At 52.3% G+C, this 20,709-nt stretch overlaps 1 protein-coding gene across 1 annotated transcript in view; it reads right to left on the minus strand.

Annotated features, from left to right (window-relative positions):
* Window positions 1-20,709, minus strand: part of KLHL29 (kelch-like family member 29) — a 247,132-nt gene that overhangs the window by 44,782 nt on the left and 181,641 nt on the right. The window lies entirely within an intron of this gene.

Consider the following 20,709-nt stretch of genomic DNA (forward strand, 5'->3'; position numbering starts at 1 on the left):
GGCACCTGACAGTGTGCATTGTATTAATTATGGTCAGAGCTTTTCAACATGCAATAAAAAGCTTTTTAAAACGTTCCGATGGGAGGTGATTAACTCTATTAAGTGGCATTATGGATCTTTCTATCTGTTACTTTCATAAACATAGTTGTAGGCGCAATGTTTTATTATGGGCATAAAAATGTCCCGCATTACAATGCATAAGCGCATATTGATGTTATATTTCTTTAGTGTGCTATGTGCCTCAGTCCCCAACCACTCGGAAAAGAAACTACACGTCTTAATAATTTATGTTCCAAGTTTTAACCAGGATTATCAATGGCAGCTTTTGAGCTTTCTCTTTTGGCAACACAATACATCATAGTGAAAATGCACCGACAAGCGATGTGTCCGTTTGATTTTTTCCACCTGAATCAGCAGCCCAAACTCCAGACACAGCAGTTTAGGGCAACCAGCACACTGAAGAATTTAAGTCTAAGCATTTAATCTGTTCTTTCCATAAATTTCTGCTGCTTGTGCTTTATAATGATTCTACCAGAGGAAGTTTATTTATATCGCAGATTTTCAGCATCAGCACATTGAGAACACAACGGCAATCGCTCAGTCAATAGCTTACAGCCATGTATAATATCACTCCGGAAATCAAAAGCCCATTTGGAGAAAAGAAGGCTCAGATTAAAGTCACTTTAAGACATCAATAACTTGGAACTGGCTGAAGAGAAGTTATAAATATCCAGGGTGCGCATATGCAAATAGGCGCTCACAGACGCGCCACCTCCGCGCGCCCGGGAACCTCCCGGTGGTCCCCTCCCCGGCGCACGTGACGGCGGGGCCGCGGGGCGGGGCGCCGCGGGGCGGGGCGCCCCGAGTGGACTCGTCACCACCTCCTTCTCCTGCCGGGCACAAGCAACCCGGCCCCAGCCCGCGGGGACCCGAGGGGTCTAGGACTGGGGCGTGAGGCAGGCGAGGAGGGGACCCCTACCTGGAAACCCCAATAAGCTCAAGATAACAAGCACACTTCTGGTTGCTTGCTAATGGTCCAAAGGGGCGCTTTGATGACCCCCGCCTCGTGCCTGCAACCATCTATCTCACTCCATAGCATTCGTCCTCAGCTGGGGAGTTTGGGGACTGGGAGTGGTCAGGAGCAGGGCGGGGCAGGGGAAGCCCAGCACTTTGAAACGCTTCCTCCCACCTGCCACCCTCTCAGAGACCAGACTGCTGATGAGATCCACTCTTGGAATCCTCAGGGCAGCTCTATGACAGATTGCCCCCATGGTACAGGCCAGGAAAATGAGGCGCAGAGTGTCACTGGTCCCAGGCCACACAGCAAGTGAGTGGCAGAGCGGAGATTTGAATCAGGTTCTGCTTAATTCAAAGCCCTGCATGTATGGCTTTCGACCCACCACTGTGTTTCCCTGCTTCCTGCTCACCCTGCCCCGGGAAGGCAAGCTCGGGCCCCAGGAAGATTTAGGGGTCCCTTGGGAAGGTGAAGCCCAAGTCCAAGGAGCACCACCGACAGTCTGTAGGTGGTCCAGGCTGAGGAGAGGTGGCTCGGGAGGCGAGCTGGGTGGGACCTCTGGAAGGAGCAGAAGCTGGATGGAGGAGCCAAGGCAAAACCCAGGGGGATCTGGAAGTGGGGACAGGGCAGGGCTCTGTCCTTTGGTGGTAAGGGGGCCTCTTGCCTTTGGGAGGGAGGGAAGGCCAGAAGCACCTACCAGGAGGCGCTGGAGCCCCAGGAGGGGCTGGTGAACTCAACCGCCAGAGATGAGAAGCTGCAGTCCTAGAAACTGTCAAGGCCTCACATGGCCAAGGGCTTATCTTGGCCAAAGCCCCCACCATCTATCGATCGATCGATCAACAAACAACAAATGCCTCCAGGAGAAAGAGGAACACTGATCACTGCTCAGAGCACGATGTGGCCCTGCACAGAGCGCAGATCCATCAAAAAGGGAATTTCCTATGGTCAGTGGGTGATAGTAAGACAGTGAGGTTAAATCCTACAAAAATATCTGGACGAGACGATGTGAGAGGGCAGAAAAACTGAATTAAGTTTGTGTTAAGACCGTTGAAGCTGATGACTGAAAGTCAAATATTTTCCAGGATGACTTTTGCTGAAAGACCCCCTAAGGGCCCAGAGAGCCCCCTCTGCACCCTTGCTGAAGCTGTCCTCTCCTCCTGGGTTCTACCCTCCCTGGTCTGGTGCCTACAGAGCACCTGCAGCTTGTGCTTCAGTACTGTGGGCAGCACTGATCCTTTCAGCTGGAGCCATTCATTCACTCATACACTCAACAAGTGTTTACTGAGCATCTGTCATGTGCCAAGCACTGGATACAGCAACTGGCTGTCCCCTTGGAGCATGGATTCTAGAGGATACCTGGCGACCTGCCCAAGGTCTCGTCCTATACAAGGGCAGGCACAGTTCGGCTGGCTCAGAAGCACAGGGCAGCCAGGCAGAGAGAGGCCCTCGAGCATGCATTTGGGGGCAGTTGGTTCCAGAGCTCCCAGTAAATAGCTTTTCAGGGTCTCAAGCGTCAGTGACTCATCATCTCTCTTTCCCTCTTCCTAGTGGGCCTGGAGGTTGCTCATGGGTTTGGAGATCCTTCCCAGGACAAGTGCCCGGGGGCACTGTGGGGGCACCTCTACTCCACCACGAGTAAGGCCATATCCTTCCAGAAAACTGACCTAGTCCCAGGAGCAGGATTACACACTCATTGTCCTTCTGCCACTGCCCATGCCAGGAGGGATTCAGGCCCAGCCCCAGGTGCAGCTCAGCAGGGCAGGGGCCTGACCCTGTGATGAACGCACGCAGGGCGAGGCCATGCCAGGTGTGCAGGTGCAGTCTGTCTGCGGGTGGGGATACAGCGGGCCCCTTATCAGGCGTGTGGGACCTTCTGAGGTTGGGCTTCTCTCCTGTTAAAACATTTTTCATGGTTTTTTTTTGAGACAGGGTCTTGTTCTGTCACCCAGACTGGAGTGCAATAGTGGGATCATAGCTCACTGTAACCTCAAACTCCTTGGCTCAGGCAATACTTCCACTTCAGCTTCCCAAATAGTTGGGACTACAGGTGCATGCCACCATACCCAGCTAAATGTTTAAGTTTTTTGTAGAGATGGGGTCTTGCTATGTTGCCCAGGCTGGTCGTAAACTCCTGGCTTCAAGTGATCCTCCCACCTCAGCCTCCCAAAGTGCTGGCATGACAGGTGTGAGACATCATGCCTGGCTTCTCTTTCTCTCTTTTTTTTTTTTTTTCTGAGATAGAGTTTTGCTCTTGTTGCCTAGGCTGGAGTGCAATGGCTTGATCTCAGCTTACTGCAACCTCCACCTCCCGAGTTCAAGCGATTCTCCTGCCTCAGCCTCCCAAGTAGCTGGGATTACAAGCACCTGCCACCACGCCTGGCTATTTTTTTTTTTTTTTTTTGTATTTTTAGTAGAGGTGGGTTTCACCATGGTGGCCAGGCTGATCTTGAACTCCTGATCTCAGGTGATCCACCCACCTTGGCCTCCCAAAGTGCTGGGATTACAGGCATGAGCCACCATGCCCGGCCAGCTCCTCTCCTTCTTACTGACCTGGGAAGAGGCTGTGGAACCCCCAGCTTCCACGTGAGCCCCAACTGCCACCTGCCACAGGGGAGGGGCTGGACTCCCAGAAGGCTGGAGCCTGATGAGCTGGGGGTTGTGGGGACAGTAACCTGTGCCCCTTGTCCCTTTTGGGCTATGAGAACCAGCTCTTGTTGGGATGCAGTGTTCGCCTTCCTGGAATTCTCCTGCCTCGCCAGGCCTCTCTGGTGGGGTTTGAACACTTGTTTTTGGCAGCTCCTCATGTGGAAGCTCTGGTTTCTGTTTGGCAGCTGCAGGGGTTCTGGGGATGGTGGCTGGGAACCCTGATGAGCCCACACCTGACTTTACCAGGGAGGACAAGCTGCCTTGGCTCGGGTGGGAGCACCTGTGTAAATCAGAAGAGACGGGCTGAGGGGGAGGCGGCAGGGAGCTGAGGTGACCTGAGCCACCTTGGGTAAAGCCAGATGTGATGTCAGCATACTGTCTCTCAGTTGGTGAGGCAGGGGGTGGTCCATGCCTGCCTGGTCTCTGGCCCAGGCCATGTCCCCAGGAGCCTCCACCTGGGAGAGAAGAGTGAGTCACAGAGAAAAGACCTGTCTGCCCTAGGCTGGCACTTGGGCCTGGGGGCTTCCACATGGTGTGAGGGTCCAGGGAAGCTTTCTGGAGGAGGAACAGGCTAAACACAGGTCTAGATAGGAGTGATGTGAGGGGCCCTGTGAGCAGGTGCAGTGCTGGGGCGTACAGGTGGCCTGAGCAACTGGTGAGGGGCTTAGTGAGAAAGGAGGACCCCTGAAGGGCTCCAATCAGGGGAGGGCCTGGCCAGTGGCGCGTTAGGAGGATTGCTCTGACCACGGAGGCTGGAGGAAATGAGGAGGCAACATGCCACTCAGGGAACCCTGAGGGGTGGGAGGGAGAACTGAGACCACAGAGGCTGGCCAGGCCTGGAGGAGGGCCTGGCTGCAGGAGGCCCTGGGGAGGAAGCCTGGTGGGCTGGATGATCTCATGGGAGGCTCAGGGCTCTTTAGCGCCAGGCACAGTTGGGCATGAGTGAGGGCACCGCCTCTGATCTGGGACCAGCTGCTCATTTTCCAAATGGGGAAGGGAAGCAGGAGCTGAACTGAGCCAAAGCCAGGCCCCTCTGTCCTCACACCGGACATGCACCTGCCAACTACCCAAATGACCAGACCTGGGACTCAGCGCTGAGAATGGAACAGTGAATATGGGGTTGAGGACAAGGCTCTGGGGTGAGGGCCCTGCTGTCACTCAACTGCCTGGTGTCCACCCGCTGACCCACTGGGTAAGCATGGGAAAGTTATTTGACATTTCTGAACCGAAGTTTCCTTCCCTGTAAACGGAGGTCATGAACGTACCCACTTCAGAGTTGTAAGAATTAAATGGGTCAACACATGGAACATGCTAGAAGAGTGTCTGGAAGGTAATAAGCTCAGTAAGTCCCCCAGCGCCACTGCCGACGGGTTGCTCAAGTTACACACTGCACAACTCCAGGGGGTGCCATTCAGCTCACCCACATCCTAGGTTTCCTTCGTTATCATGACAATTTTCTGGTAGGTGGCAGGCAAGGGTCCTAGAAAAGGGTACCTTTTTACATTTCATACACAGTTGCTAAATCGGTCAGCGGCGGGGGTGTTCTAAAGTCACTCATTTGAGTGGGGGAGACAGACATGAAAATAGACCATCAAGATGCTGGCTGGTGGGGAGGATGAGTGAAGGCTGCGCTGCGCTGGGGTGAGCTGAGGAGAGGCTTACTCTTCCACGCTGAGGCTGGGGCCTCTCAATTCTGACCAGAAAACCGGGATGTCACAGACACCCTGGGCCTCACAGGTCTCTCCTGAGGAGACCTGGCTCCCAGGCCCTCCGACCGGCCCAGCAATTTGAGCGGGGCCAGGCCATGAGGCTGTGGCTTCAGTTCCCAGAGGCTGAAGTCCCCTTTCCTCTGTGTCAGCATGTCAGTGTGAGTTCCTCCGCCTCTGCACTCAGTTCCGCCGTGGGAGAGGCAGGCGGACACAAACTCAACAACCGGAAGGCCTCTCAGCGGCGGCGGCCCCTGAATGGCTCATCATTCACCTGCCATGACGGACAACGGGACGGCCCCTCATGGACGGCCACCTCCCCTGCCCCTCCAGGCTGCTTCAGCCCAGGAGAACGGAACCTCGTGGCTCTGCGCAGAGGAGCCTCGGCCATTGTCAAGGGGACGTGGGGCCTGTGCTGAGCACCTGGGAGGCGCTTCTGTGAGCCTTGTGGGGAGCCAGAGTGAGGCTGCTTGCCCTCTAATCTGCTGCCCCCCAGCAATTGGCGAGGCCAGACCTTGTCACTCTGTCACCCCCAGACTCAGCAGCCTGTGCTGACGGGGGCATCTTCCCCACCCTGGTGTCCAGGGCTCAGGGGGTTTTCCTCACCAGCCTCTGATGCTCAGGCAGGGCTTTGGCTCTGGTGGCACAGGCGGGGAGCTCTGGAAGATGCAGACCCCTATCCTGGAGCTGGCCTTGGTGGGGGAGGGTGGAACCCTTGAAGGGAGTGAGTAGGGTTGGGGAGGACGATGGAGAGGAGGGTAGAGGAAGGATGGGAAGAGGCAGATGAGTGGGCAGGAGGGGGAGGAAGGAGGAAGGCCAAGTGTGGACAGGGGACACAGAAAGGGAGCTCACAGGCTGTTCTAGGTGCCGTGGAGCTTGAGGGGCTGAGATGCACAGCCAGCTGGCTACACTGCCCCATGGCTCCTCAAGGCCCATTGGTCTCAGAGGCCTGGACCACCCCTAACGGCTTCTGTTAGGCAGCTGAGAGACCAGGCCAAAGCATTCACCTTTAGCCTTCTTGCTTCTGCTCCTGTCAGAGCCTCAGAAGCCTGGAAGGCTCAGCAAGGACACCCCGGTGACCAACCAGCCTTCTCAGGCGAGGCTGGTCCCCTACTCCCGAGGCATAGCTCTCAGTGCTCCGGGGGAGCACCGGGCCCAGGGGTGAGGAGATGGCAGCCAGGACTCTCTCAGGGAGTCCCAACCTCCCTCCCAGAGAGCGCCAGTGAGTTCTTCCTGCTCTACTGGGCTCCTTCAAAGCTATCAGCACATGGTTAATCTTCCTTCCGTTCAGAAATGCAGAGTAATTTGCCCGAATGGGGATTTCTGCATATTTATACTAATGTCTGTGTTTAAAGCTTATGAGACAGGGAATTGCTGAGAGATGTCCATTAGCAATATATACAGACGGCAATTATTTCTTTATGGTGTGTGGTTTGACTGCAGAATACTTTATTTCAATAGAAGTAGTGGGCTTTGCCTACTGTGTTTTCTTATGTGCCAGGAGAAATCAGTAAGAACAGTAAAGAAGTGAAAAGAGGCAAGAATAAAAGGGCTGTGCCCTTTTAGGATACGGAGAGCCCTGAATATGCTACACCGCAAACTGCCTTCGTCCTGAGAATCTAAATGCATGTGCCCGGGTTGGGGGAATTCAGTACATTTAAGGATGATGCTGAAAACTTGTAAACCTTCCTCAGGAAGCCTCAAATTTGTTCAGCCCAGGAAGAGCTGGCAGGGGTGCCTTGTCAGAGACAAGCAGGAAAAGGGAGTAAGGGGTGTCCTCAGAGGACCTCACTTATGGCCTCTACTCCCCAAACCCCCATTTCCACCCTAGGACAGAAGCAGGTTTTGATCTGAAACAAAGTAAGCCCTAAGACTAGAGGTTCACAGACCAAAGATTTCTGGAATGTTCACGGAGGATGGTAGAAACCAGTTTTTAATTTTTTTTCCTGTTGGGGACGAGCGGAGGGGAAGGAAACAGGACTGTTCCAAACTGATGAAACACCATGCAGGTGGGGAGGGCCAAGCCCTTCTTAGGGAGTTTCAGTGTGGAAGATGCTCAGCCTGGGAGATGCCAGCCAGAAAGCCTGGGAAATTCCTCCCCTCTGCAGGCCCCACCCCGTGCTAATCCTGGCTCCACCTCACCTCCGCCCAGCTTCTCCTGGACTCACATGACTTTTCTATATTGGTGCCCAGGAGCTTAAGGCAGACGAGTCTTAAGCGGGCATCGCAGACAGACTGGACACCTGTGCAGTCTGGAAGAACTTCTCAGCTGTCAGCCATGGGAAGGCGATCACTCAGCCTAAGGTGTTCCAAAGAGGCAGAACTGTCCTAAGGGGCTTTGCAGATAAGAATGGCCCCAGAAGTCGGGTGGAGGAACGCACATGGATGATGCAAACATGATATCTGACTCTGTGTGGCAGCAAGCTGCTGCTGACATTTCTCATGCCTGCTCCGGGGAGCTGCAGTGCCTCACAGCCCTTCCCCTTCGCCTTCCCTCACATCCTTCGGTCCTACCAGTTGGTCCTCTGCTCCAGGGCCTCTGCTCTGCTGGAACATCTGGGCAGCATCACTGGAGCACAGCCCACCTCCTCCGGGCCAGCATCTCCCATCGCGTGGCCTCCTCAAAGCCGGCTTTCATCTGCCGGTGACGGTCCCCTTGGCGGATAGGCACTATTCTTTTCCGGCCCCAAAATAGTTCTCTGAAGTCGACGCTGACTTCTCACTGCCTTCTTGCACAGAAATCTCTTCCAAGAGGCGCTGGGGTCCAGAAGAGGGACAGATGGTCCCTTTCTTTTTATAACACGGCCAGTCTTTTGAAGTGAAGAGCTATAAACACAAGTTTTGTCTTCAGCAGATGTTCTGTGGGCACAACAAGTGCCACTTTGTGCTCTTAAGCAACTGCGAGTGGTGGTAACCGGGAGGAGTCTGAGACTGGGCAGAGCTTTGGTGCATCTTTGGGGGTCTAGGGGCTGTTGCATGATGATTCCCGTTCAGGCTGCAGTCAGATCTCACGTCTCTGCTCAGGCAGTTCCAGGTCCACACACTTCCTGGAAACCATGTCTGCTTACCCTATCGGAGCCCGGGGACCGCCCCGCACCAGTTCCGCCTGTGCAGTGGCCATTTCTGAAGTGCTGGCAGTCTAGCTGTACTCTTGTGCAGCTCTGCTAGCTGATCCTGAGGTAGGGGCTTAAAGGCTGAGGGCTGGGTGGATGCTCTTCCAGAGGCCCACGGACCATTGGTATCACTTTCTTCCTGGAGCTATTTATGCCGATTTGGGGACCTTGCTAAGAACAAGAATGGCTGGCCAGGCAAGACATCTGTGGAGCTCCCAAGGAGCCGTAGGCCGTGCTAGATGTCGGCGGGAAGCCAGTTCCTAGAGCTCTGTGCTGGTGGCTCCTCATTCATTGGTGACAGGAACACTAAATGGATGTACTGCTGTCTGGTAGATTTCAAGAATTTAATTCATTTTAAAGGGCATAAGCTCAATTAATAGGCCTCATCAACTTCAAAGATGTATCATCTTTGCACGGAATTGGCTCCTTCACAGGATGACTGGCTGCATTAACTTTACTGCATTGGCGACGCTCTGATTAAGGCGTGGGAGATGGAGCAACAGCAAGGACTCCCCAGGGCCGCCAGACTCCCAAGCTCCAGTGGCTTTGGCGGTGGCCAGTGCTCTGTCTGCAGCTTCCTCAAATGGCCCAATGCCCCCTGTGCTACTTTGGGAATTCCATCTACCTACCCACCCATCCATCCACCCAACCATCCCAACAACAGTTTTGGAGACGAGGAAAGAGCCCGAGAATCGCCAGCTTATACAGAGAAATATCAGCCACGAGACTGTAGGAGACGTGAAACAGCCACTTGTGGGACTTGCCCGTCCTTAGCCCAGACATGCCTGGTGACCACACAGGCTACAACAGTAAGCCTCAAGGTGTGGTGAGGTGGATAGGGTATGGGCACTGGAGGCAGGCAGCCTTGAGACTGACCCACGTTACCAGCTATACCTGGGCAGGGTCTTAAGCCAGGCCTTGGTTTTGCATCCATGACCCTGCCTCACAGGGCAGAAGCAAGAAATACGCAAATACGGGGTGAATATACAATTAATATAAAGTGGTAGGCACCTACAAAACATCCACCCCCACCTCTGTTCCCTTCCGGAAGATAAGGCTGCATCTCCCAGCTCTGCCCACCAGCTTCCCTGGAACGGCACTCCCGACCCCAGCCTGAGACCAACAGCAGGGTTCCTCAGGCGGCATCACGTCAAATCCTCAGGCGGCATCACTACTACAAAGACCCAGAGGGAGGCCACATGTCCACGTCTCTGCTTTCTGGGATCAGTGCCATCAACTAGGAATCTTGAAGGTAATGAACATCTCCATATAAAAGAAAGACTGAAAACATAGAAATTATTTTTGGATCAATCAGAATTTCTGAAACCTGCCTGTTCACATGAGCAGATGGATCAGGAGCCTTCAGAATCACCATGGTAATTCCTAAACTGAGGGGCGTGTGAGGTCTGCAGCAACAGGTTCTATTTGGGGTCTGAAAAGAAAGCAAGGCAAGCCGGGGATGCTAACTGGGCCAGGGCCTGGCTCTTGAAGGTGCTCTGGCCTCCATTGGAGAAATATGGCTCCCAGGAAGGAGCTGGGTGATTTAGTTTTTTTTTAATTTATTTTTTGAGATAGAGTCTCACTCTGTTACTCAGGCCAGAGTGCAGTGGTGCAATCTTGGCTCACTGCAACCTCTACCTCCTGGGTTCAAGCGATTCTCGTGTCTCAGCCTCCCAGGTAGCTGGGATTACAGGAACCTGTCACCATACCCGGCTAATTTTTGTATTTTTAGTAGAGATGGGGTTTTGCCATGTTGGCCAGGCTGGTCTTGAACTCCTGACTTCAAGCAATCTACCCGCCTCAGTCTCCCAAAGTGCTGGGATTACAGGTTGCAAACCACTGCACCTGGCTGAAGCTGGGCAATTTAACCAGGATATAAGGGCCGTTTTTGGAAACCACTGTCGCCACAAAAAACACTCATCTGATATTTGTAGAGACCTGGAGGGTGGGAATCCGCCCAGGAGAGTTCGCCAAGCAGGAATTCCAGAGAAGCTGCTGACATGGGAAGTGATGGGGTGGGGGCTCCCGTATTCTCGAGTGAGAGTTTGCCCTTGTCACCTTTTCCTCTCCTTTTGGGACGATGTCTCCTCCCTCATCAAATCATCCTCTGGGGCCCTGGCTGACCTTGCCCGTGTGGTGTCATGTGTGACTTGGCCCCTGTGAGTCGTGCGTGTCTTGTCCCTGCTCTTCCTCCCATTCATTCCTTGTGGAGCTGCCAGTGAGTACAGAGGGCTCCCGGTGGGATGCGCTGCTCTGATCCCAGCGGCTGGCAGTGTGCACCACATGGGCAAGCTTGGAGAGGCTCAAGAGCTGGCCTAGTGCGGCCCATGCAGATGCGGGGCTTGTCCCTGTGGAGTTCTCGGTCTGTGGGAGGAGAGAAGGGGTCTCAGAATGACAACTCCTAGCAGCAAATGAAGCAATTCCACAGGGCACCATGGCATAGGGGTGGTTTCACAGGGAGCTTTCCAGTGACAGATTCTGGGGGAAATGTGATAGCTAGGTGATACCTCTGAGCCTCAGTTTCCCCACCTGTAAAGTGAGGTTTTCCTGGATGACCGTAGGTAGCATCCTACTCTGACATGCACTATGGTGGTGAAGGACGGAGGTAGAAGGGTTTGAACGGAGCAGATGTGTTGCTGCTCAGGAGTAAACTCCCATCAGCAGAGAGGAAGGTGGTGAGTTGCTTCAGTGTGCACAGCTGGGGCATGGGAGTAGGGTAGGTGGGCTGAGACACACCTACCTCCTAGACTTCAAAAGGAAATAATTCAAAAATTCAGAGGGAAAGTTCGCTTGCTCCCAAGTTAGGGGCAAAAAGCTGCTGGAATGAAGGTGGGGTTGGGGGTGTCTCGATCCTGATAAAAAGGAGGAGGTGGGGACACCAAAGAAACCAGCAGAGTGGACAGCAGGACTTTGGAGAGAATTTTTTCTCTTTTCATTTCGTTTGGAGGTTTAAGTGTGTATTTGTATATCTCTGTGTGTATAAATGTGTGTTTTAACCAAATAAGCCACAATTATTAGAGAAAAGTTAGAATATCTGCAGTGTGATGCTCAAGACCAAGGAAGTGACAGTCCCTCTCCCTGGGCCACCTCAACTGTCGCCTGGTATCCCTTTAAGAGGCACCTGACAGGCTGGAGCATGACCAGGGAGGACACGCACATGGTAAACGGGTCCTTCGCAGGATGGGCAGCTGAGGCCACTGGAGATTTTTGGTCTGGAGAGAAGGAAATTCTGCCATCCTCCCAAAGCTGAAGGGCTGTCATGTAGAACAGGGACCAGCTTTGCTCTGGATGGCTCCAGAGGGCAGGGCCATGGAGTGACAGGAAGAGACAGCTCTTAACCATTTAACAGGACAGACTGTCTAGCAATCGGTGGTTCCTGCTTAGTTCCCAGTGGTGACGGTAGATTCCCTCCCAGCATGAAAGTTCTATGGAAAAACAATTAACCCCAAGTGTGGATGATTCTAATCATGGGAAATATATTCAATGCTTAGTTAACAAAGCAGAGGGAGCAGCTTGTAGCTAAACCAGGATAAAAATGGCAAAAGTGCACTTATGAAAAGGTTCAAGCTAATCACTGAAAACACCCACAGGTAGAAGTCAGACATTGTAACTATGTGGGAACTGTGCCTTGTGAGGGGCTACCCTTTCCATCCACCAGCTAGACAGACTCGTAGACTGTTATGGACTGAAACGTGTACCCTCCCACCCCAAATTCCTGTGTCAAAGCCCTAATCCACAGTGTGACTGTATCTGGAGAAAGAGCCTTTAAAGAGGAAATTAAGGTTAAATGAGGTCATAGGGTAGGTCCCTACCCAGTCGGACTGGTGTCCTTCTAAGACCAGGAAGAGACACCAGGAGTGCTCATGCACAGAGGAAAGGCCATGTGAGGATACAGCGAGAAGGCGGCTGTTTGCAAGCCAAGAATCGAGGCCTCACCAGAAGCCAACCCTGCCCGCGCCTTCATGTTGGACTTCCAGCCTGCAGAACTGTGAGAAAATACATTTCTGTTGTTTAAGCCACCCAATTTGTGGTATTTTGTGATGGCAGCACAAAATGAAAAGTTAGAATATCTGCAGTATGATGCTCAAGACCAAGGAGGTGATAGTCCCTCTCCCTAGGCCACCTAGCCTGTCCCCTCGTGTCCCTTTAAAAGGCACTTGACAGGCTGGAGCATGACCAGGGAAGACACACCTTAGCAGACTAAGATGTAGCCATGGCATTGACTTTGCTGATGTTGGTGAAAACGAATATACACTGGCATCGTGTGTAGCCCTGGATCTAGGGCATTAAGCAATGACAATGAGAGGTCATTTGGAGGAGGGGAGGGCAAGGTAGTGAGAGGCCTGTGGGCAGAACCAGACTGTTCACAGTGCTGTGCTTAGTCATCCAAGAGGCTGCCAGGACACTGTAAAAGGAAGGAGCATTTGCCTTGTGGTGTACTGAAAACACTTGGGCTTCCCTTGAACACAGACATAATACAAATGGTTTAAAAATATAAACATATATTCTTTTTCAAAGAAGAGAGTTACACGAAGAAAACAGGCAATGACAACGATTTCAATGGATGGCGACCTTTCAGCCATTTTTTCTTCAAGCAATTTACACAATGTTTTGTGCTCCTAAAATACTCTGCTTGTATTATTTTTACCCCTTATATTTCTAGAATAGTGAGTGTTCTCCTGAATGGAATGTAATTTCAACCAGATCGTTTCTCATTGAACCAGTTTTGTGCCATGTTTTCTCCAGTTTTGTTTCCTATTTGGGGTGCCATGATGTCCTTCCCTCCCCATCACATGGGGACAAGCAGCACACATCCCACGCCGTGGCCCAGCTCACCTTCTCGCAAAACTCCTCCCAACCTCTAGAAAACTCTAGGGCTCAGTCCAGCATGGCATGCTTTTCCTGGCACAGACAGCAGATGCCAGATATTTAAATAGTGGTTAGGCAACGGGAAACTCGCCATTAAACCCCTGTCATGACAGGAGAGAGCGGGGTGCACAGAGAACTTCCTGCCCATGGATGTGCACCTGATTTCCCTGTCGGGGGTTAATGGCCCCCAGTGTTTTCTACCCAGCTCAAAGCCCCTGAGGATCAAGGAGGTCTTCACCTTGCAAGACCAGGATGGCCTCGGAGACGATGGACTCTTGTGCAAGATCTTGGGTTGTTACCCCAGCAAACACTGACTGATGAGGCTAAGAAGTCAGCCAAGTAGCCCAAGCGGGCTCCCTGGGCTTGGCGTGCCAAGCATTCAGAGAAAGGGATGGCTTGGGCCTTTGTGCTTAACTCACTAGCTGACCCTGTCTCAAATCAGGACAGGCCCTGCAAACTGTGTGCACACACGTGTGTGTGTGACTCTATGATAGATGGATCTATTGGAAAATCATAATTCTGTGTCTCTGGCACTTCCCTCAAGCATTCTTTCCTAAGATCTGGCATTTGTAGAACCACTCACTGTCCCCTTAACTTTCCTGCAGGCTCTGTCTAACCTGACCCCTCTTTTCTCCAGCCCGAGCCCTTATTGCTGGCACCTCCTGGTCTCCCCAGCTCCCCCAGGGCAGACTTGCACCTCTCTCCCAGGGCCTGGCATGGCCACAGGCCTCATGTGCACAGGAGCCCAGACTGCATGGGGCATGCAGCTGGCACCCTGCCTGTTTCTTTTGCCTGGCTCAGGAGAGAAGCCACGTGTGGGCTCTGTGCACAGGAGGTGCCTAAGACCACAACGTGACGGCTCAGTAAAAACTTGGTGGTGCAGCAGGGAGGGAGGGGACATGACTCAAGCTCCTGAGTGGCCTCTGCGTGTCACTGACCTGGAACCTCACGGGTTACCCTGCCGGTGTCTGCTGGGGCCTGCTGCTCTTGAGGGAAGACAGTGTCTAGGATCAGGGCAGCTGGCTTCCTGCCGCGGGTCAGCACCATCACCTGAAGCCCCCAGGAAGGAAATGTCCCCGCCCTTGGCTCCCGTCGGAAGAGCCCTCTCATCCCCATGGGCAGGGTGACCTCTGGCCCTGTCAGACAACTGGGGCCAGAGCAGGGCTTCTGACCTTGAAGATACTCAGCAGAGATTTGGGGTTGAAAGGCCATATGCTCCCGCAGCCCCATAGAGAGAGGGCCCAGGGTGCCTCGCTCTGCCTGTGCCCTGCTGAGCAGGCTGGGGCAGCCAGGGGTCACCTCCTGCTCCCAGGATGACACTGTTCCTGGGTGGTCCAGCGGCCTTTGCGGCATCTTTCCGCTTGCCTGGTTCACTCATAGTCAAATGATCTGTTAACAAAACCGTTAAGCCCTGGACAACTCTCCAATTACTGATGAACAAGCCCCGTGAGGACAGAGCCCCGCGAGGAGGGGAGGCTTCCTGAGCAGGGCTGGGGCAGGTACAGCTCAGGCGAGGACGAAGAGCCTTGTGCAGATGGAGTTTTGAATTCCCCAGGCTCTGAGACACACACTGCCTGCAGGAGGGTGTGTGTGTCAGGGGTCGGGGCTGGAAAGTCAGGGCAAGGGTGGGATGGCGGTTTGGTTTCAGATCCATGTTGTGAGCCATTTAGTCAGACTTGGAGATTATTTTGGACAACCTTGCTTTAAAAGCAGTGGTGGTCCTGAGGTTAAGGTGCTCCAGACCTGCTTTCTTCTCCAGAAGTCTTTAGGATTTACAGTAGTGGTCATAACAACGGCTAATATTATTTGAGCCACTGTGTGCCAGGCACTGGGCTAAGACTTTATATACATTATTAAATCCTCAAAGCATGTCTGTGAGGATGGCACTATTACCTCCAAGTTACAGATGTGGAAACTGAGGCTTAGAAACACCCGTTTTCTAGCAGAAGTTCATGGGGTTAGTGGGAAGTGGAGTTTGAATTCTACCCAAGCAGTCTGCTGCAGAATCTGGGCTCTCAGCCACCATCCATGCTGCCAGCCACACCCTCCTAATCAACTCTCTCTGCCTGCAGCTTTGGCTGTTTGGTCTGGAGGAGCCAGAGAATTCTTTTGGTCCCATCTATTGATGTGGCCATGGAGGACCTGGCCCCGGCGGTGTCCCTGGAACCCTGATTATCAAGCTGAATGCCACGGGATACTGAGAGCCCCTGGGTGGAGGTAGGAGGAGCTCTCTCAAGACAGATAGCTCCCAGAATTAGGGAGAAGCTCCTAGCAACAGGCTGCTTCCTGCTGGTTGTTATGGCCAGTGGAGGATTGTCAAACATTACAATGGGAGAAGGGGATTTTCTTCTGTTCACGGTGGATGCCCTGGGAGCTAGATGCTTCAAATATCATGATATCTCCTGGGACTCATTAACCTGGGACGCTAAAAGGCCATGGACACTGAAAGATGGCCTGGTCCAGTAAAATAATCACAGTGAACAGTTTTATAGTGATTCCTGCATGCTAGGCAATATATTAAGCCTAGGAGTACATAAAATAACTCAATCCTCACAACTGTAAGAAGTGGGTTCTATTCTTCTCCCCCTTTTACAGATGAGGAAACTGAGGCAGAGTTCCAGCGCCTGTACGGTCTGGGGCAGGATGTAGTGGAGGTGCTTGGGTACAGAAGGAAGTCTGAAATAGATGGACTTCTGTTCCCAGAGGCGTGGGTCAGGTGTAGGTGGGTGACGGGTTGCAGAACAAGCTCTCCTAAGGGCACTTTCCATCCCCGTATGCCTAGGGCCCTGAGGCACTGACCTGCTTTCATGTGAAGGGAAGGGGAAAGTCACAGAACCCTGGTGGGTAATTCTCAGCCCAGTGCTTTGTGCTCACATTCATCAGATGCTTCTGAGGCATCTCTGAGTGCGGGCACTGGCTCGGATGCTGAGCGGGGAGTGGGGATGAGGTAGCGTCCTTGCTGCCCCCGACCTCAGGGGCTCACAGTCAAACAGTCTCACAGGCACTCGACTGAGGCACAGCGCACGGCTAGACTGGAGAGCCAAGGCCTGGGGTGTTGCGGGCAGCCTGCGAGCAGAACAGCAAAGGATGAAGTCAGGGCAAGCACCGAGTCAGCACTGGTCATCATCCCCAGAGCAGCTGGGTCGTTGGACAGCGTGTGGCAGGGCCAGACCTGCATTTTGAAAAATCACTCTGGCTGCACCATAGAGCCGGACTGGAAGGAATGTACTGTGGGCTGGGAGGCCAGAGTGCAGGCCAGAGGTGACGGTGGCCTGATGGTGGGGTGGTGGGGGAACAGAAGAGCAGAGGAGAGATACGTAGAAACCTGAATTAATTGAGTTTTCAGACTTAGTGCTAGAGGTGGACAAAGGGCTGGCCACAGACGACGCAGGCCTTGAGTTTGAACCCTGGATGAATTCATGTTGGCATTTCTAAGGCACAGACACAGGAAGAATAGGTCTGTGGGAAGACAATTTCCGTCTGGATAACATTCTGTGCCTCTGGCCTGAGTGTAGGCGAACAGCTTTATCATGCATTCCCAGCTTCTTCCAGAATATTTATGGAGGCTGCGGAAGAACAATGTGCCCCGGACATGTCACAGTGTGGGGCACGGAGAGATGAGATCAGTGCCAGGCCTCATGCCTGGGGAGAGCCATCCTGAGTCCTCCTGCCAGAAAAGGGATGCATCCAACCTCCCTTTTAGGGAAGGGGTCCCCATCCCTAAGTTAAATGGCTTGACCAGGGATTGCCAGCCCTGTGAACAAGCATGGGCTTCTTCCATCTCCTCTGCGCTGGGGAGGGCCTGGCCTTCTGCCCCTTCCCTAGCCTCCTTCTCTGCTGAACTCTCTAGACCCTGGGCCAGAGGCAACAGTCAGAGCTGCTTTTGGTGGTAAGCAGGCACAGTGCTACGTACGGTCATGTCCACGATCTCACTCAATCCTCCCCAAGGCCCTATGAGGGTGGTACTGTCACCCCCATTCTAAAGACGAGGAAAGAAAGGATCAGAGAAGTGAGGAGGCTTGTCCCAGTCACATGGCTATTCCCTGTGCCTCAAAGTATTTTCACAAGATCTCATCACTGTTACCTGTGAAGACAGGGGCGAATGTGGCAGCAAGGAAGAACACCGTGCCATGGGGTGGAGGTCCAGTGCCAAAATGGGAAGGGAGGAGCTGGAGAACCAAAGGAAGGGGCTGAGCCATCCCTCTCTTCCAGTACGGCTTCCCAGAAGGGAGGCCAAGCCTGTAGATGGATCCTCATGACCCCTCACCCTAGGCCTGCAAAATATAAAGTAAGAAGAGATACCTTTCCCTGCTCAGGTTGACACGGGCTTTGCTTTCTGGTCTAGAAGCAGGTAGGAGCAGGTGCAGCCTGGCTTTTCAGTCCAAGCCAGGCAGGGGAAGACACAATAGCCTTTCTGCAGCTCACCACTAGGCCGGGAGCCTGGTACTTTAGAAAGTCCCCATGCATCCTCTGAGCCACCAAAAACTGTTTGCCAAAGGCGGCAGGGGTAGAAATAGCTACATTCATAGCCCGTGCTATGTCATCAGGCACGCACAGCTGGGTTCACGGGGTCCCAGGCGTAGTAACACTGACTCCAGGTCTCACCCAGGCCTGAGCTTGGCCACACCTCTCCCCACGTGTTAGCTCAGCGGTTCCAATCCAACGACGAGACAAATGTCTTAGGTACTTCATAACAGGATTCAAATGGAACGAATTCTTTTTTCCTCCCTTATCACTTTGCACACATGAAATCTATTTTTAATTAGCTTTCAATATATCATCTAAAAAAAAATCCTACAGCTTGCTCCCACCCCCAAATTGTTCTTAGAGAAAGATTTGTCTTGTACGTTTCTTAAGAAAATCTATATGTGCTCAATGCATTTAAATAACACTCATTAAAGTGAACGGCGCACAAGCTGGCTTCTCTAGTCACAGATGAGAGACAATCGCTTGACCTATTGCAAATCAAAAAGCATTTCCACACCACCTTTATTTTTCAACTGGTTAAGTTTTAAATTAAAGTCCCAATGCCCTTTTTGGAAAAGCAGACTAATAGGACCCCAACTGAAATTTTAGCTCAGTGGATCGGAAGATAATTACAAGAAACAAAATGTGAAATTTTAAATCAGGGCACTAATGAAGTCTAAAAATACCAGTGGCCCATCCCTCTGGCTGGCAAGACCTGTTCTTCGTGGAGGGGAATCTCCCCATAATTACTCAACCCTGGGAGAGGCCAGGTTGTCACGTCAAACAATAGCCGGGAAAATCGGGGACTTTAATGAGCTAGATCTCAAGGCGTTGTATGGTGGATCTTATTATAATGCTGGGCAAGGTTTCAAACAGAGAACAGGAGAAAAGGAAAGTTCTTTTCTTTTCCAAAGTGGAGTTCTGACTTGTGTTGACGCCATCACGCAGAGCCTCCTGTTCCTGCCTGGAGCCAGCTGTCTGTCATTTAGGAGTGTGAAATCAATTGGGCTTCAGAGATGTAAAATCCTAAGGGGCAAAATTAAAAGTGACCCAAATCCAAGCCCACGTGGTCCTGTTAGGAGCATGACTCTCACACGGCAAGTTTCAAAGATTTAGTTTCAAAATTCGGGTTTCTTATTTTAAAAAATATGCAGTTGTTTGACATTAGGTCTGGCAGACAAATTATAGCTTCAGCAATAAAGGCTTTTAAGATTAGAAATGAAAAGAGATTTACTTATACATTTAAAAAAAAAAAACAAAACAAAACCCACCCAGGCTTGAGTTTGGAGGCATTTGTAGGCGCATGCATCACTCTTTCTTCCCCACAAATACAAGGGGATAAATCAACTGATGAGGCCGTAAATAGAGAAGCGAGTCACATGGAATTTCAAGGAAAGAGCCAGTGTGCTGGCAACCTCTGGGAATCAGGGTGATGGACGGGTCAGTTGTTGTCACTGACTGGTGGGTCTCGCTGGCTCACCAGAAGGCAGGGCTGCACCACACTTTCTAGGTCCACCCCATCCCTGGCCCTCAGTCTGCCCAGTGGGGCCTGGTAGAGGGAATATTAGCAGGGCCCCTATTTCTTGTCCCCTCCTGTCCATTGGCTCAGGACCACAGAGGATGGTTCACACCCTCAGGTCCCCGCACAGAGGTTACAGGAACAGCTCTGCAATGGTCATGGACCCCGTGGGCACAGAAGTCCTACAAGGTCCTGTCCCTGACACCTGTGTCTTTCTGATCTCATGGGCTCAGGGCTGACAATGTTTAGCTGCCTGCACCCAGCAGCTTCAGTGGGGTGGATCCCAGCTTGGTGCTGAGCCCCAAACTAGGGACTCCAGTCCTATCTCAGCTAGTTACCTTTTTGCACAAAACAGCTCCTTTTCCTAGATGCATGCCTGGAACGTGGCAAGCCAGCAAGATCTTGCATTAGCCCTAGAAGACCCCAGAGGGGCGATGTGGGGAGAGAATATGCCGCCTGGTGCCTTGGGCTTTGGCATAGCCTTGGAAGCAGGATTCCCACTGCCCAGTTGTCAGAGTTGGTGACTCATGAACTTGAGCTGGGAGTAAGTTTCTTTCTTTCTTTCTTTTTCTTTTTTTAAAGGGAGACAGAGCTTAACCAGAACAATTCAAACAAAAAATCAATTTAGTCATTTTTTAAAAAAGATCTTAAAGCAAGAGTTTACCAGAATTTAGAGGTAATTTTCTATAATTTCGTCATTTAAAACTAGTGCTGATTTCCAAAACAAAAGCAGTCAGGGCTCAGTCAGATTGGGAATTAAACCCGACCGCAACCAGACATGAGCTTTATTGTTGGGATGCTTGACAAGGCCTGAAAATTGCTTAAAATGACAAAGGAAGAGACTTGGGAGAGAAGACAGGAGAGTGGCCAGTGGGGTTCCTTGCTCTGCTGAGAGGCAGAGCCCCCCAAAATGCTATCTCGAGGGGTTTTATGTGGGAAGGTTGGGAAGCTGTGCCCAGAGATGCATACTTTCTAGGACCGTCTAGCCTCCTCTTTCAAAGGAGATGTAGATACCCCACTGGGGCAGACTGCTTGCCGTGGACTCTTCTGCCCCCTCCTGCCAGGGAGCTGCCTGTACCTGGCAGTGGCCCAGCAGCCTTCCCCACTGCATCCAGCAGGAGCAGGGACTTGGCTTGTCTGGGGCGCTAAGGGCTAGGCAAACCTATAGCAGAGGAACCCAGCAAGCCTCATATGTGTGCCCTGGTCTTCCTGTCCCCTTCTGCCTTCCAGTCTGGACTAATCTCTCATACAGACATCAAGAACCGTAATCCTGAGACTGGGAACTCCAGCTAGGACCATGTCCAGCATGCATCCTTCCAGAGGCTCTGTTCTGAAGGCTTTACCTTCGAGTTCCCTGGAGTGAAACTCCTCTGA

This window comes from Mandrillus leucophaeus, unplaced genomic scaffold (genome assembly GCF_000951045.1).
Source record: "Mandrillus leucophaeus isolate KB7577 unplaced genomic scaffold, Mleu.le_1.0 Scaffold13, whole genome shotgun sequence".
Lineage (NCBI taxonomy): Eukaryota > Metazoa > Chordata > Mammalia > Primates > Cercopithecidae > Mandrillus > Mandrillus leucophaeus.